The sequence below is a fragment of the Chiloscyllium plagiosum genome, unplaced genomic scaffold (assembly GCF_037043375.1).
Source record: "Chiloscyllium plagiosum isolate Xiang-an unplaced genomic scaffold, Cpla_swu_hap1 HiC_scaffold_17, whole genome shotgun sequence".
Taxonomy (NCBI): Eukaryota; Metazoa; Chordata; class Chondrichthyes; order Orectolobiformes; family Hemiscylliidae; genus Chiloscyllium; species Chiloscyllium plagiosum.
Genome location: NW_028270155.1, coordinates 3,761,687 through 3,780,173, shown reverse-complemented (window position 1 = coordinate 3,780,173; position 18,487 = coordinate 3,761,687). Strand labels below are relative to the sequence as shown.

The following is an 18,487-nucleotide window of genomic DNA, read 5'->3' as shown; positions in this document are numbered from 1 at the left end:
CTCCACAGGTTCCCCACCCTTGGCTGTAGAAATTCCTCGTCATCTCCAATCTAAAGATTTGGCCCTTTTCTCTGAGGCTGTGCCCTTGGGTCCTATTGGTGGAAACATCTTCTCCATGTCCACGCTATCCAGATCTCTCAGGATTCTGAAAGGTTTGATCAGATCCCCCCCATACCCTTCCAACCTCCATCAAGCACGGACCCAGAGTCCTCAAACCCTCCTCATATGACAAGCCCTTCATCCCCGGAATCATTCTCGTGAACCTCCCCAGGAACCCCCTCCAAGGTCAGCACATCCTTCCTTAGATACGGGGCCCAGAACTGATCACAATATTCTGAATGGGGTCTGACCAGAGCCTTATCCAGGCAGCATCCGAGAAGCAGCTCCTCGGATGCTGCCTGACCTGCTGTGCTTTTCCAGCACCACTCTAATCCAGAATCTGGTTTCCAGCATCTGCAGTCCTTGTTTTTACAGAGCTTTATCCCGGCCTCAGCAGTACATCCCAGCTCTTCTATTCTAGAAATGAATGCTGACGTTGCATTTGTATTCCTAACTGTCAACTGAACCTTCATCTTAACCTTAAGAGAATTCATAAGTTCTTTCATGCTTCAGATTTCCAAAGCCTTTCCATGTTTAGCCTGCGTCTCTATACTTCCTACCAAAGTGCATAACCTCGTAGTTTCCCACATTACATTCTATCTGCTACTTCTGTGCCCACTCTCCCAGCTTGTCCATATCCTCCTGCAGCCCCCCCACACTTACTCAACATTACCCGTCCCTCCACCCATCTTCATCTACAAACTTAGTAACAATGCCCTCAGTTCCTTCATCCAGATCATTAATGTACAACGAGAATAGCTGTGGTCCCAACATGGACCCCTGTGGAACTTCACTAGTCACTGGCTGCCATCCTTTACCCCTAATCTCTGCATCCTGCCAGTCAGCCAATCCTCTATCCATGCCAATATCTTGTCCCTAATACAATGGACACTTATTTAGTAGCCTCCTGTGTGGAACCTTGTCAAAAGCCTTCTGGAAGTCTAGATAGATCACATCCACTGGCTCTCCTTTGTCTAACCTGCTCATGGCCTCCTCAAAGAACTCTAACAGATTTGTCAGGCAGGACCTCCCTCTGATGAAGCCATGCTGACTCTGCCACTCTTTACCATCTACTCCCGAGTACTTTGCAATCTCATCCTGAACAATTGAGTGTAAAACTTTACCAATGACCACAGTCAGGCTAACCGGCCTATAGTTTGCTGTGTTCTGCCTCCGTCCTTTCCTAAATTAGCCATTTTCAAGTCCCCTGGGGCCGTCCCTGGCTCCAATGATTCCTGAAAGATCACCACCTTTGCCTCTACGACCCCCTCAGCCATCTCCTTCAGAATCCTAGGGTGTAGTCCATCTGGTCCAGGTTTTTTATCCACCTTCAGACATTCAGCTTCCCCAGTGAAGTCACATGCTGAGTTTATTACAAGGTGAGGTTATTGCAAGATGAGTGGATGGTCTCGTGGTATTATTGCTAAACTGTCTGTCCAGAGACTCAGGTAGTATTCTGGGGACGGGCTTGGAATTCCTCCTCAGTAGATGGTAGAATTTGAATTCAACAAAAAAATGTCTGGATTAAGAACCTACTGATCACCATGAATCCATTGTCAATTGTCAGAAAAATCCATTTGGTTCACTCTTGCCCTTTAGGGACTAAATCTGCCATCCTTACCTGCTCTGACCTACATGTGACTCCAGACCCACAGCGATGGTGTTGACTCTCAGTTGCCCTCTGAAATGGCCTAGCATGCCACTCAGTTGTACCAACTGCTACAACGTCTCAAAGAAATGAAACCAGACAGATCCTATGGACTGGGAACAGGTAGTTTTGTGTGCACAGCTGGTTAATCCTAGAGATTGTGAATTGTCAGTTTGATGTGGAGAATGTGTTTTGTTCTGTGGACTGTGGCTAATCTACCTGAGGAGCTAGGCTTGGTCTTGTGGACTCTGAAAGGTGAGTTATGTGTGCAGAACTATTTTAATCTTGTGGATTTGCACAGGAATTTCTCTGTACAGCGCTGAGTTTTATTCGTTAATTTTATGTGAGTGTGTGGATGAGTGTCAGCCCTTTATATCTCATGCACCATCCTCACCACTGTCACATTCAGCAATTTGTACTGGCTTTGTAACATCGCTCAGGCCCTTAACACTCTCCCTATCTCCGCCATCACTGCCACCACATTTCTGTCTCCCTTACCATCTCATTAAATCCAACAATGTTTCTGTTTCCTGCAACACTCCTTTTGCTGGGAGAACCCTTGCTCTCCTTTTAACACCTGCTTCAACATTTCGATAGCCCTTTGTCAGTTTCGAAGACATGCTGTCTTCAGGATTGGTAGTTTTTATTGATTGTCTTTGAAGCCTCTTTTAATTGAATATGATCCTTAATGATCCACATGGGCCACTGATTATTCTTTCTAACTGAGGTTTTGTGGGTTTCAATGGCATGTCCTTTTGTTGAACATTTCCTTACTGTTAATGTAGAGCCATATATTTCAGTCTGTTTACGCTGTTAGCTTTGGGCAATTCTCCTTTCATACCCATGTCTTTATGCAGAGAGTTGTGAGAGCATGGAATGCGTTGCCAGCAGCAGTTGTGGAAGCGAGGTCATTGGGGATATTTAAGAGACTGCTGGACATGCATCTGGTCACAGAAATTTGAGGGTTCGTACATTAGGTTTACCTTACATGAGGATCAATGGTCGGCACAACATCGTGGGCTGAAGGGCCTGTTCTGTGCTGTACTGTTCTATGTTCTATGTAATTTGTTTCAATTTTAGATTGCTGGTTTTTCTTGGAGTGGTCACTGTAAAACTTCAAATCCAAATGTTGGTGTAGACGTGTTGGGCCTAATGGTCTGTTTCCACATGATGCTATGATTGAATGAATGATTAAAAAAGGAGTTTGCACTTTCTCCCCGTGTCTGTGTGGGTTTACTCCGGGTGCTCCATTTCCTCCCACAGTCCAAAGATGTGTAGTTTAGTGAATTGACCATGGGAAATCACCCATAGTGTTCAGCGATATGTAGGTTTGGTGCATTAGCCAGGGGAAAGGTAAAGTAATAGGGTAGGGGAATGGGTCTGGGTGGGATACTCTTTGGAGGGTTGAAGTGGGCTTAAAACATAGGGCATAGAACATAGAACAATACAGGCTGGAGTGGTGCTGGAAAAGCACAGCAGGTCAGGCAGCATCTGAGGAGCAGGAAAATCAACGTTTCGGGCAAAAGCCCTTCATCAGGAACAGAGAGAGCATTTTAGCATGGCCAATTCACCTGATCTGCACATCTTTGGACTGTGGGAGGAAACCGGAGCACCCGGAGGAAACCCACGCAGACGCAGGGAGAATATGCAAACACCACACAGACAGTCACCCGAGGCTGGAATTGAACCCGGGTCCCTGATGCTGTGAGGCAACAGTGCTAATCACTGAGCCACTGTGCCAAAACTGTTCCTGATGAAGGGCTTTTGCCCGAAACGTTGATTTTCCTGCTCTTCGGATGCTGCCTGACCTGCTGCGCTTTTCCAGCGCCACACTAATCTAGACTCTGGCTTCCAGCATCTGCAGTCCTTGTTTTTACATAGAGCAGTACAGCACAGTTCAGGCCCGTCGGCCCACAATGTTGTGCTGAGCATTTATTTTAATCTAAGATCACCCTAACCTACACACCCCTCAATTTATCGCCGTCCATGTGCTTATCCAGCAGTTGCTTAAATGTCGCTATGTCCCTGACTCTACTAACACTGCTGGCAGTGCATTCCACACACCCACCACTCTCTGCAGAAGAACCTACCTCTGATATCTCCCCTAAACCTTCCTTCAATCACCTTAAAATTATGGCCCCTCGTGACAGCTATTTTTGCCCTGAGGAAAAGTCTCTGGCTATCTATTCTATCTATTCTTCTCTTGACCTTGTACACCTCTATCAAGTCACCTCTCTTTCTTCTTCTTTCCAGTGTGAAAAGTCCTAGCTCACTTAACCTCTCTTCATAGGATAAGTCCTCCAATCCAGGCATCATCTTGGTAAATCTCCTTCTGCACCCTCTCTTAAGCATCTACATCCTTCCTATTATGAGGTGACCAGAACTGAACACAGTATTCCAAGAGTGGTCTAATCAGGGTTAGAACATAGAACATAGAAGAATACAGCGCAGTACAGGCCCTTCGGCCCTCGATGTTGCGCCGATCCAAGCCCACCTAACCTACACTAGCCCACTATCCTCCAAATGCCTATCCAATGCCCGCTTAAATGCCCATAATGAGGGAGAGTCCACCACTACTACTGGCAGGGCATTCCATGAACTCACGACTCGCTGAGTAAAGAACCTACCCCTAACATCTGTCCTTTACCTACCACCCCTTAATTTAAAGCTATGCCCCCTTGTAATAGCTGACTCCATACGTGGAAAAAGATTCTCACTGTCGACCCTATCTAAACCCCTAATCATCTTGTACACCTCTATCAAGTCACCCCTAAACCTTCTTTTCTCCAATGAAAACAACCCCAAGTGCCTCAGCCTTTCCTCATACGATCTTTCTACCATACCAGGCAACATCCTGGTAAACCTCCTCTGCACCCGTTCCAGTGCCTCCACATCCTTCCTATAATATGGCGACCAAAACTGCACACAATACTCCAGATGTGGCCGCACCAGAGTCTTATACAACTGCAACATGACCTCAGTACTCCGGAACTCAATTCCTCTACCAATAAAAGCCAGGACGCCATATGCCTTCTTCACCGCACTATTTACCTGGGTGGCAACTTTCAGAGATCTGTGTACATGGACACCAAGATCCCTCTGCTCATCCACACTACCAAGTATCCGACCATTAGTCCAGTACCCCATCTTTTTATTACTCTTACCAAAGTGAATCACCTCACACTTAGCTACATTGAACTCCATTTGCCACCTTTCTGCCCAGTTCTGCAGCTTATCTGTATCCCGCTGTAACCTGCCATATCCTTCCTCACTGTCTACAACTCCTCCGACTTTCGTATTATCGCAAACTTGCTCACCCAACCTTCTAACCCCTCCTCCAGGTCATTTATAAAAATGACAAACAACAATGGTCCCAAAACAGATCCTTGCAGATCACCGCTAGTGACAGCACTCCAAGATGAACCTTTGCCATCAACTACTACCCTCTGTCTTCTTCCAGCCAGCCAATTCCTAATCCAAACCTCCAACTCACCCTCAATGCCATACCTCCGTATTTTTTGCAGTAGTCTACCATGGGGAACCTTATCAAACGCCTTACTAAAATCCATATACACCACATCTACCGCTTTCCCCTCGTCCACCTCCTTAGTCACCTTCTCAAAGAATTCAATAAGGTTTGTGAGGCACGACCTGCCCTTCACAAAACCATGCTGACTATCCTTGATCACATTATTCCTATCCAGATGTTCATAAATCCTATCCCTTACAATTCTCTCTAAGACTTTGCCCTCAACAGAAGTGAGACTCACCGGCCTATAGTTACTAGGGTTATCCCTACTCCCCTTCTTGAACAAGGGAACCACATTTGCTAGCCTCCAATCTTCTGGCACTACTCCTGTAGACAACGAGGACATAAAAATCAAGGCCAATGGCTCTGCAATCTCCTCCCTTGCTTCCCAGAGAATCTTAGGGTAAATGCCATCAGGCCCAGGGGACTTATCTATTTTCACCCTTTCAAGAATTTCCAACACCTCTTTTCTACATACCTCAAAGCCATCCATTCTACTTAATTGTGACTCAGTACTCACATTGACAACAATGTCCTGTTCCTGAGTGAATACTGACGAAAAGTATTCATTCGGTGTCTCCCCAATCTCTTCAGCCTCCACACGCAACTTCCCACTACTATCCTTGACTGGACCTATTCCTACCCTAGTCATTCTTTTATTCCTGACATACCTATAGAAAGCCTTAGGGTTTTCCCTAATCCTACCAACTAAGGACCTTTCATGTCCCCTCCTTGCTGCTCTTAGCTCTCTCTTCAGGTCCTTCCTGGCTACCTTATAACTCTCAATCGCCCCAATTGAACCTTCACGCCTCATCTTTACATAGGCCGCCCTCTTCCCTTTAACAAGGGATTCCAATTCCTTATTAAACCACGGCTCCCTCACACGACCCTTTCCTCCCTGCCTGACGGGTACATACTTATCAAGGACACTCAATAGTTGCTCCTTGAACAAGCTCCACATATCAATTGTGCCCATGCCTTGAAGTTTTTTTTTCCAAGCCACACATCCTAAGTCATGCCTCACCGCATCATAATTTCCCTGCCCCCAGCTATAACTCTTGCCCTGTCGTGCACACTTATCCCTCTCCATCACTAGAGTGCAAGTCACCGAATTGTGGTCACTGTCCCCAAAGTGCTCACCTACCTCTAATTCTAACACCTGGCCTGGTTCGTTACCCAGAACCAAATCCAGTATGGCCTCACCTCTTGTTGGCCTGTCTACATATTGTGTCAGGAAACCCTCCTGCACACATTGAACAAACACTGACCCATCTAACGAACTTGAGCTATAGCTTTCCCAATCAATATCAGGAAAGTTAAAGTCCCCCATAACAACCACCCTATTACTTTCACTCTTCTCTTGAATCATCCTCGCAATCCTTTCTTCTATGTTTCTAGGACTATTAGGAGGCCTGTAGAAAACTCCTAACAGGGTGAGCTCACCTTTCCTATTCCTAACCTCAGCCCAAACTACCTCAGATGGCGAGTCTTCATCCATCGTCCTTTCCACAGCTGTAATACTATACAGTTTTATAGAGCTGCAGCAAAACCTTGCGGCTCTTAAACTCAATTCCCCTGTAAATGAAAGCCAAAACACCATACGGTCTCATAACAACTTGGGTGGCAACTTTGAAGGATCGAAGTACGTGGACCCCAAGATCCCACTATTCCCCCACACTGCCAAGAATCCTGTCTTTAATCCTGTATTCAGCATTCAAATTCGACCTTCCAAAATGCATCACTTCGCATTTATCCAGGTTGAACTCCATCTGCCACTTCTCAGCCCAGCTCTGCATCCTGTTGGGCCTAGTGACCTGTTTCCACATTGAAGGGATTCTATGATTCTATAATCACCCAGCATGGACCTAGGCAGCGGAAAAGACAACGGCAGAAACAGTCCTGCCAACCCTGCAGGGCCCTCCTCACTAACATCTGGGGGCTCATGCCAACATTGGGAGATCTGTCTCACAGACTAGTCAAGGGACAGCCTGACACAGCCATACTCACGGAATCATACCTTACAGACAACATCTCAGACCCCACCATCACCATCCCTGGATATGCCACATCCCACCAGCAGGACAGACCCAGCAGAGGAAGGGACAGCACAGTGGGATTCAGTCAGGAGGGATTTGCCCTGGGAGTCCTCAACATTGACTCCAGATCCCATGAAGTCTCATGGCTTCAGGTTAAACAGGGGCCAAGGAAACCCGCTGCTGATTACCCCATACCGTCTCCCTCAGCTGATGAATCGTTACCCATCCATGTTGAACAACACTTGGAGGAAGCACTGAGGATGGCAAGGCCACAGAATGTCCTCTGGGTGGGGGGTTTCAGTGTCCACCACCAAGAGTGGCTCAGCAGCAGTACCACTGATCGAGCTGGTCGGATCCTAAAGGACATCGCTGCTAGGCTGGGTCTGCGGCTGGTGGTGAGGGAACCAACAAGAGGAAAAATCGTGTTTGACCTCATCCTTACTAATCTGCCAGCTGCAGATACATCTGTCCGTGACAGTATCAGTAAGAGTGACCACCACACAGTCCTTGTGGAGACTTCACACTGAGAATACCCTCCATTGTGTTGTATAGCACTATCACCGTGCTAAAACAGACAGACTTCAACCAGGTCTAGCAACTCAACACTGGACATCCATAAGGCGCTGTGGGCCATCAACAGAAGCAGAACTGTACCCCAGCACAATCTGCAACCTCATGGCCTGGCATATCCCCCACTCAACCATTACCATCAAGCCAGGGGATCAACCCTGGTTCAATGGAGAGTGCAGGAGGGCATACCAGGAGCAGCACCAGGCAGACCTGAAGATGAGGTGTCAGCCTAGTGACAACTCCAAACAGGACTACTCCAAGTGATAGACAGAGCTAAGTGATCCCGCAACCAACAGATCAGACCTCAGCTCTGCAGTCCTGTCACACCCAGTCACAGTCCCTTCAGGTCACTGGATCAAAATCCTGGAATTCCCTCCCTAAGAGCATTGTGGCTCTACCTACAGCACATGGACTGCAGCTGTTCAAGAAGCCAGCCCAACCCCACCTTCTCAAGGGGCAACTAGGGATGGCAATAAATACTAGGCCCAGCCAACAATGTCCAAGTCCCACAAGTGAATAAACACAAAGTGAGTTTATTACAAGACTATCTGATGCAACCTGCCTTTGGCATTAACTCTTTAAGGTCCAGCAGTCTGACATAAAATGGGATGAGCTTTCACAGGACAACAAGGCTGACATCAACATTATGATGGGTTGTGTGCTCCCTGGCAGCAGCAGGAAGTTTGTTTTACGCTGAAGATATGAAGTAAATGCTGCCTAATTTTGTGGAAAATTACTTTGATACCAGTTTCCAAAAAGGCAGTGACTGGGGAAGATGGAGAGAAGTCGACCATAGCTCAAGACCCAGGTCGCTCAGTGACCTGAGTGAAGCTGCATCTTCTGTTCAGAACGTGACAATGATAGACCGACAGAGAGACTGGCTCGTTATAATCCTGCCATAGAGTGGGGAAACCAGACCTTTCATCATTGTCAATTCACCACATCTGTCCTGGGAGTGTTTGATGGGAACAGTGTAGAGGGAGCTTTATTCTGTATCTAACCCCGTGCTGTCCCTGTCCATGGGAGTGTTTGATGGGGACAGTGTAGAGGGAGCTTTACTCTGTATCTAACCCCGTATTGTCCCTGTCCTGGGAGTGTTTGATGGGGACAGTGTAGAGGGAGCTTTACTCTGTATCTAACCCTGTACTGTCCCTGTCCCAGAAATGTTTGATAGGGACAGTGTAGAGGGAACTTTACTCTGTATCTAACCCTGCGCTGTCCCTGTCCTGGAGTGTTTGATGGGGACAGTGTAAAGGGAGCTTTACTCTGTATCTAACCCCATGAGGTCCCTGTCCTGGGAGTGTTTGATGATGACAGTGTAGAGGGAACTTTACTCTGTATCTAACCCCATGAGGTCCCTGTCCTGGGAGCGTTTGATGGAACATTGTAGAGAGAGCTTTACTCTGTATCTAACCCCACGCTGTCCCTGTCCTGGGAGTGTTTGATAGGGACAGTGTAGAGGGAACTTTACTCTGTATCTAACCCCATGCTGTCCCTGTCCATGGGAGTGTTTGATGGGAGACAGTGTAGAGGGAGCTTTACTCTGTATCTAACCCCGTGCTGTCCCTATCCATGGGAGTATTTGATGAGGGGACAGTGCAGAGGGAGCTTTACTCTGTATCTAACCCCGTGCTGTCCCTGTCCTGGGAGTGTTTGATAGTGACAGTGTAGAGGGAGCTTTACTCTGTATCTAACCCCGTACTGTCCGTGTCCTGGGAGTGTTGATAGTGACATTGTAGAGAGAGCTTTACTCTGTATCTAACCCTGCGCTGTCCCTGTCCTGAGAGTGTTTGATGGGGACAGTGTAAAGGGAGTTTTACTCTGTGTCTAACCCCATGTTGCCCCTGTGCTGGGAGTGTTTGATGGGGACAGTGTAAAGGGAGTTTTACTCTGTATCTAACCTCATGTTGCCCCTGTGCTGGGAGTGTTTGATGGGGACAGTAGGTTGTTGAAAAATGGAATATTCTCATTCTCCGACTTGTGAGCATTAAATTAAATTCACAGTAAAGTTTTTGATTTGAGAAAACCCATTGTACGAGTGAATGTACTGGATCTGTGAGAGTGATTAACACCATGAGCTAAATATATCTTTTAAATATATCCACCTAAAAAAAAACCACAGCAAGAACGATGAGGATCAGGAAGGAACATGTTCCTCAGTGGCAGGTGAATTGATGTTGGATTGTGAGGGACTGGAAGCTGCAAGTATTCCCCAGCGCCTAAGAAATGGGATTGTGTGATGTGGTTCACCTCTAACTGAGGTCTGGGTGGGACCAGGACTATATAGCCCTGTCCTCAGGTAGCACACCAACCAGATCAAACTCCTACATACAAACACAGAGGATGCTGGAAATCCGAGACCAAAGCAGAAATTGCTGGAAAAGCTCAGCAGGTCTGGCAGCATCTGTGAAGAGAAATCAGAGTTAACGTTTTGGGTCCAGTGACCCTTCCTCAGAACAGTGTCAGTCAGCCTTGACATTCCAGGTGGATCTGGGCAGAGGATTCCCGTTTCCCACTACCAAGCTGCCTCATTTCATTGCCAGACTGACAGCATTCTGGTCCCCAACGTGAGAGAAAATTCTGTCGCTCCCTCTCTCTCTCTCTCTCTATCCATCGATTAAAATACCCTTTAACATTTTACACAGCTCAGTCAGATCGTCTTAAATGTTCTAAACTCAAGGGAGTGTGAGCTGCTCCCTGGACCCGAGGTGTTTACGCCAGGTACACTCTGCTGAGCCCGATGCTGATGGGAAGGTGATGCTGAAGTCACTGACCTGCTCCCTCCTGTTGGATGATCTCCATTAGGTCCTGGACGTGCACCAGCAAAATGAGGCCCAGCATTCCTAACAACAGGATTAACGAGAAAAGACAGGATGGTCTCATGGTCATCTTTATGACTGAGAGGCAATATTCACAATCTCAGCATCTGTCAGCTGAACAGCTCCCTTTCTCCGTCTCCCTTTCTCTCTGTCTCTTGCTCATCCGTCTCTCCGACTCTCAGAGTGTGTGTGTGAGCCTGTGAAAAGTGAGGAGATAATTCACTCTTTATAGTTCAGCGCAGGCTGTGCATTACTGAAAGCACACACACGTACACACACACACACACACGTACACACACACACACACACGTACACACACACACACACGTATACACAAACAGACACACGCGTACATACACACACACACGTACACACACACACGTACACACACGTACACACACACACACGTACACACACACACACGTACACACACACGTACACACACGTACACACACACGTACACACACACACACGTACACACACACACGTACACACACACACGTACACACACGTACACACACACACACGTACACACACACACGTACACACACACGTACACACACGTACACACACACGTACACACACACACGTACACACACGTACACACACACACACACACACGTACACACACATGTACACACACGTACACACACGTACACACACGTACACACACACACATACACACACGCACGTATATACACACACACACACACGTACACACACACACACATACACACACACACGTACACACACGTACACACACACACCTTGTACGTTTCTGTACTGAATCCCATTATTCTAATTCCCTTCTGCTGGGAATTTGGGAAATACTGCCCAACACTGTACACTCTCTCAGCTCAGCACAAAGTTCAAGCCAGTGCCTCACTCTGACAGAGCATAGACAGTATAGTGTGAACAATCTGCCTGGTTCTCATTCCTCATTAACTTCACAAATGCCAAAGGATTGAAAAAGAGCTAATGACCTGCTATCAACATTTCCACCCAGTCAGAATGTATCCAATACTATCCTCTCAAACTTCACAGCAGTTGCAATCATTTCCACTGGCGAACAATCCTCCCTCATCCTGATCCCATATATTTTAAAAACAAAGACATCACTTCAAAGGTCTCATTGCCTTTGAGGCATTTCGGATTTTTAAGGATTATGAAAGGCTTTGTAGAAATGGAGTCTGCATTTCACTGGGGTATGGGCTCCCATATACACTGACTCTCACTGAGGGACAGTCCCACACACACTGACTCTCACTGAGGGACAGTCCCACACACACTGACTCTCACTGGGGTACAGTCCCACACACACTGACTCTCATTGGGGCACAGTCCCACACACACTGGGGTACAATTCCACACATACACACACACAGACCCTCACTCGGGTACAGTCTCACACACACTGACTCTCACTCGGGTACAGTCCCACACACACACTGACTTTCACTGGGATACAGCCACACACACACACACTGACCCTCACTGGGGTACAGTCTCACACACACTGACCCTCACTGGGGTACAGTCTCACACACACTGAGCCTCACTGGGGAACATTCGCTTACACACTGACTCTCACTGTGGTACAATCCCACACACACTGTCTCTCACTGGGGTACAGTCTCACACACACTGACCCTCACTGGGGCACAGTCTCACACACACTGACTCTCACTGGGGTACAGTCCCACACACACAGTCTCTCACTGGGGTACAGTCTCACACACACTGACCCTCACTGGGGTACAGTCTCACACACACTGACTCTCACTGGGGTACAGTCTCACACACACCGACTCTCACTGGGGTACAGTCTCACACACACTGACTTTCACTGGGATACAGTCCCACACGCACACTGACCCTCACTGTGGTACAGTCCCACACACACTGAATCTCACTGGGGAACAGTCCAACACACACTGGGGTACAATTCCACACATACACACACTGACCCTCACTGGGGAACATTCCCTTACACACTGACTCTCACTGGGGTAAAGTCCCACACACACTGACTCTCACTGGGGTACAGTCCCACACACACTGTCTCTCACTGGGGTACAGTCCCACACACACACTGACTCTCACTGGGGTACAGTCCCTCACACACTGACTCTCACTGGGGTACAGTCCCACACACACTGTCTCTCACTGGGGTACAGTCTCACACACACTGACTCTCACTGGGGTACAGTCCCACACACACTGTCTCTCACTGGGGTACAGTCCCTCCCTCACACACTGTCTCTCACTGGGGTACAGTCCCACACACACTGACTCTCACTGGGGTACAGTCCCACACACACTGTCTCTCACTGGGGGACAGTCCTACACACACTGACTCTCACTGGGATACAGTCCCACACACACTGTCTCTCACTGGGGTACAGTCCCACACACACACTAACTCTCACTGGGGTACAGTCCCACACACACTGTCTCTCACTGGGGTACAGTCCCACACACACACTGACTCTCACTGGGGTACAGTCCCACACACACTGTCTCTCACTGGGGTACAGTCCCTCCCTCACACACTGACTCTCACTGGGGTACAGTGCCACACACACTGTCTCTCACTGGGGTACAGTCTCACACACACTGACTCTCACTGGGATACAGTCCCACAGACACTGTCTCTCATTGGGGTATAGTCGCACAAACAGTGTCTCTCACTGGGGTACAGTCCCTCCCTCACACACTGACTCTCACTGGGGTACAGTCCCACGCACACTGTCTCTCACTGGGGTACAGTCCCACACACACTGTCTCTCACTGGGGTACAGTCCCACACACACTGTCTCTCACTGGGGTACAGTCCCACACACACACTGACTCTCACTGGGGTACAGTCCCACACACACTGTCTCTCACTGGGGTACAGTCCCACACACACTGACTCTCACTGGGGTACAGCCCCACACACACTGTCTCTCACTGGGGTACAGTTCCACACACACTGACTCTCACTGGGGTACAGTCCCACACACACTGACTCTCACTGGGGTACAGTCCCACACACACTGACTCTCACTGGGGTACAGTCCCACACACACACTGACTCTCACTGGGATACAGTCCCACACACACTGTCTCTCACTGGAGTACAATCCCACACACACACTGACTCTCACTGGGGTACAGTCCCACACACACTGTCTCTCACTGGGGTACAGTCCCTCCCTCACACACTCACTCTCACTGGGGTACAGTCCCACACACATTGACTCTCACTGGGGTACACTCCCACACACACTGTCTCTCACTGGGGTACAGTCCCACACACACTGATTCTCACTGGGGTACAGTCCCACACACACTGACTCTCACTGGGGTACAGTCCCACACACACTGACTCTCACTGGGGTACAGTCCCACACACACTGTCTCTCACTGGGGTACAGTCCCCCACACACACTGACTCTCACTGGGGTACAGTCCCTCCCTCACACACTGACTCTCACTGGGGTACAGTCCCACACACACTGACTCTCACTGGGGTACAGTCCCACACACACTGACTCTCACTGGGGTACAGTCCCACACACACTGTCTCTCACTGGGGTACAGTCCCCCACACACACTGACTCTCACTGGGGTACAGTCCCACACACACTGACTCTCACTGGGGTCCACTCCCACACACACTGACTCTCACTGGGTTACAGTCCCTCCCTCACACACTGACTCTCACTGGGGTACAGTCCCACGCACACTGTCTCTCGCTTGGGTACAGTCCCACACACACTGACTCTCACTGGGGTCCACTCCCAGACACACTGACTTTCACTGGGGTACAGTCCCACACACACTGTCTCTCACTAGGGTACAGTCCCACACACACTGACTCTCACTGGGGTACAGTCCCACACACACTGTCTCTCACTGGGGTACAGTCCCACACACACACTGACTCTCACTGGGGTACAGTCCCACACACACTGTCTCTCACTGGGGTACAGTCCCACACACACACTGACTCTCACTGGGGTACAGTCCCACACACACTGTCTCTCACTGGGGTACAGTCCCTCCCTCACACACTGACTCTCACTGGGGTACAGTGCCACACACACTGTCTCTCACTGGGGTACAGTCTCACACACACTGACTCTCACTGGGGTACAGTCCCACACACACTGTCTCTCACTGGGGTACAGTCCCACACACACTGTCTCTCACTGGGGTACAGTCCCACACACACTGTCTCTCACTGGGTTACAGTCCCACACACACTGACTCTCACTGGGGTACAGTCCCACACACACTGTCTCTCACTGGGTTACAGTCCCACACACACTGACTCTCACTGGGGTACAGTCCCACACACACTGTCTCTCACTGGGGGACAGTCCCACACACACTGACTCTCACTGGGGTACAGTCCCACACACACTGTCTCTCACTGGGGTACAGTCCCACACACACTGACTCTCACTGGGGTACAGTCCCACACACACTGTCTCTCACTGGGGTACAGTCCCACACACACGGACTCTCACTGGGGTACAGTCCCTCCCACACACACTGTCTCTCACTGGGGTACAGTCCCACACACACTGTCTCTCACTGGGGTACAGTCCCACACACACTGTCTCTCACTGGGGTACAGTCCCACACACACGGACTCTCACTGGGGTACAGTCCCTCCCACACACACTGTCTCTCACTGGGGTACAGTCCCACACACACTGTCTCTCACTGGGGTACAGTCCCACACACACGGACTCTCACTGGGGTACAGTCCCACACACACACTGACCGGTCAATGCTTTCCTCGCCTCTGTCTGTGTTGAACAGAAGGTCAGCAGGATATTCCATCAATCTGCAGAGCTTTCAATTGTTGTCATCAAAAGGTGTGATGCTGGAAAAGCACAGCAGGTCAGACAGCATTTGAGGGGCAAGGGAGTCGACATTTTGGGCATAAGCCCTTCATTGGGAATGGTGTTGAGGGTGAGGACCAGTTCCACCAATTGAATGAGTGAGTCAGTGGAAGGTATCTGGTTGGGTCGGTGGCAGAGGAAGAAGCAGAGGGCTTGGAGGCCTTTGTCATGGCAGATGGATGTGTACGGGGACTGGTCCATGGTGAAGAGGAGGTATTGAGGGCCAGGGACACCAAAGTCATGGAGGAGATGAAGGGTGTGGGTGGTGTTTTGAACTTATGTGTGGAGATCCTGGAGCAAGGGGGACAGGACGGTGTTGAGGTATGAGGAGATGGGTACGGTGGGGTGGGAGCAGGCAGAGACGATGGGCCGACCAGGGTGGTCAGGTTTGTGAGGTTTGGGTCTGAGGTAGAGTCAGGCAGTTGCAGGGTTCCCAGACTGAGGTTGGAGGCTGTGGATCGTGTTTGAATTTACTCTTTCTGTTGGCTCTAAGGGTGATATGCACAGAGACTTTTGTCAGGTCCATCTGGACTAGCTGACCTTTCAGTAACCTTCCCGTACAGTGTCTGTCCACTACCCCAGATCAATACACAAACCCCTCCCTCTGGGATGGACTCAAACAATTGAGCTTGCGTGGTTTGACGACCCCACACCTCAGTCTGTCTGAACTTTACAGAGGGATAAATTGCTGTGCTGCTACTCCGAATGGGGTGAGGTTCTGCATCATCACTAGTCTGTCCAGATGATCATTTCCAAAAAGATACTGTCACCTCCCCACCCAGCTCCTCCCCCAACTGAAGATACATGGCATGTGTAATAGAATACTGACTATCTCAGACCTGGAGATTTCAGCTTCCCTTTTTTGAATTTATTTTACTCTCTAACTCCCTCCTGATTATCTAATATTCATATATAACCCACCCCGAACCCCTCGATTAGATTCCAGTCTGTAACTCCCTCCTGATTATCTAATATTCATATATAACCCACCCCGAACCCCTCGATTAGATTCCAGTCTGTAACTCCCTCCTGATTATCTAATATTCATATATAACCCACCCCGAACCCCTCGATTAGATTCCAGTCTGTAACTCCCTCCTGATTATCTAATATTCATATATAACCCACCCTGAACCCCTCGATTAGATTCCAGTCTGTAACTCCCTCCTGATTATCTAATATTCATATATAACCCACCCCGAACCCCTCGATTAGATTCCAGACTGTAACTCCCTCCTGATTATCTAATATTCATATATAACCCACCCCGAACCCCTCGATTAGATTCCAGTCTGTAACTCCCTCCTGATTATCTAATATTCATATATAACCCACCCCGAACCCCTCGATTAGATTCCAGTCTGTAACTCCCTCCTGATTATCTAATATTCATATATAACCCACCCCGAACCCCTCGATTAGATTCCAGTCTGTAACTCCCTCCTGATTATCTAATATTCATATATAACCCACCCTGAACCCCTCGATTAGATTCCAGTCTGTAACTCCCTCCTGATTATCTAATATTCATATATAACCCACCCTGAACCCCTCGATTAGATTCCAGTCTGTAACTCCCTCCTGATTATCTAATATTCATATATAAACTACCCCGAACCCCTCGATTAGATTCCAGTCTGTAACTCCCTCCTGATTATCTAATATTCATATATAAACTACCCTGAACCCCTCGATTAGATTCCAGTCTGTAACTCCCTCCTGATTATCTAATATTCATATATAAACTACCCTGAACCCCTCGATTAGATTCCAGTCTGTAATTCACACCTGGGGTATCTGTTATTCTGTATATAAATCACCCTGAACCCCTCAATTAGATTCCAGTCTGTAACTCCCTCCCGGGTCTCTGTTATTCTGTATATAAATCACCCCGAACCTCTTGATTAGATTCCAGACTGTATGTTATTTCCTGTAGATCTCTCAATACTGTGTGCAGTCTCGATACTATCTTGTGAAGTTTACTGAAGGTTCCCAAAGCAATGATTTCCTGTAATTATTATCACCATGAGGCAGGAACTGTAATCTCTCTGTAAGGAGACAGTGAGGGAGGGGGGAGAATGGTGGTAATGTCTCTAGAATAGTTACCCTGCAGCCCTGGATCTCGTTGGTGATGGGTCAGATAGTGGTTGGCTCTCGGTATTCCCCTCCCCCAGGCTCAGACAATAGGTGGGGTGGTGTTCGGTGACCACTCCAACGGTCAGTTGCATTGTGGCCAGTCCATTGTGGCACTGAGCATCTAGAACACTGACAATTCGAGACAGGCCACCGGGATTGATCGGAGTTTGAACACATTTCATTAGTAATCAGTCAGAGAGCATGGTGATCAGAGGGTCTGTGTAAATTACAGAGGGTGCTGTGTGACTTACAGAGAGTTAATGTGAATTACAGAGGGTGCTGTGTGACTTACAGAGGATCCTGTGTGAATTACAGAGGGTGCTGTGTGAAATACAGAGGGTCAGTATGAATTACAGAGGGTCCTGTGTAATTACACAGGGTGCAATGTGAATTACAGAGAGTTAATGTGAATGGCAGAGGGTGCTGTGTGACTTACAGAGGATCCTGTGTGAATTACAGAGGGTGCTGTTTGAATTACAGAGTGTCAGTGTGAATTACAGAGGGTCAGTGTGAATTACAGAGGGTGCTGTGTGAATTACAGAGGGTCAGTGTGAATTACAGAGGGTGCTGTGTGAATTACAGAGGGTCAGTGTGAATTACAGGGTGTCAATAGACAATAGAAATCAAGTGCAGGAGTAGGCCATTCTGTCCTTCGAGCCTGCACCGCCATTCAATATGATCATGGCTGATCATTCTTAATCCGTATCCTGTTCCTGCCTTATGTTCATAACCCTTGATTCCACTATCCTTGA

General features: G+C 48.4%; 1 long non-coding RNA gene across 1 annotated transcript in view; it reads right to left on the bottom strand.

The window, feature by feature from the left end:
- The window catches only part of LOC148147276 (uncharacterized), a 108,905-nt gene that overhangs the window by 64,520 nt on the left and 25,898 nt on the right, over positions 1–18,487 (bottom strand). The window contains exon 2 of the long non-coding RNA XR_015759846.1: positions 10,657–10,898. This is a non-coding gene — a long non-coding RNA (uncharacterized LOC148147276). The remainder of the gene's footprint in view (positions 1–10,656; positions 10,899–18,487) is intronic.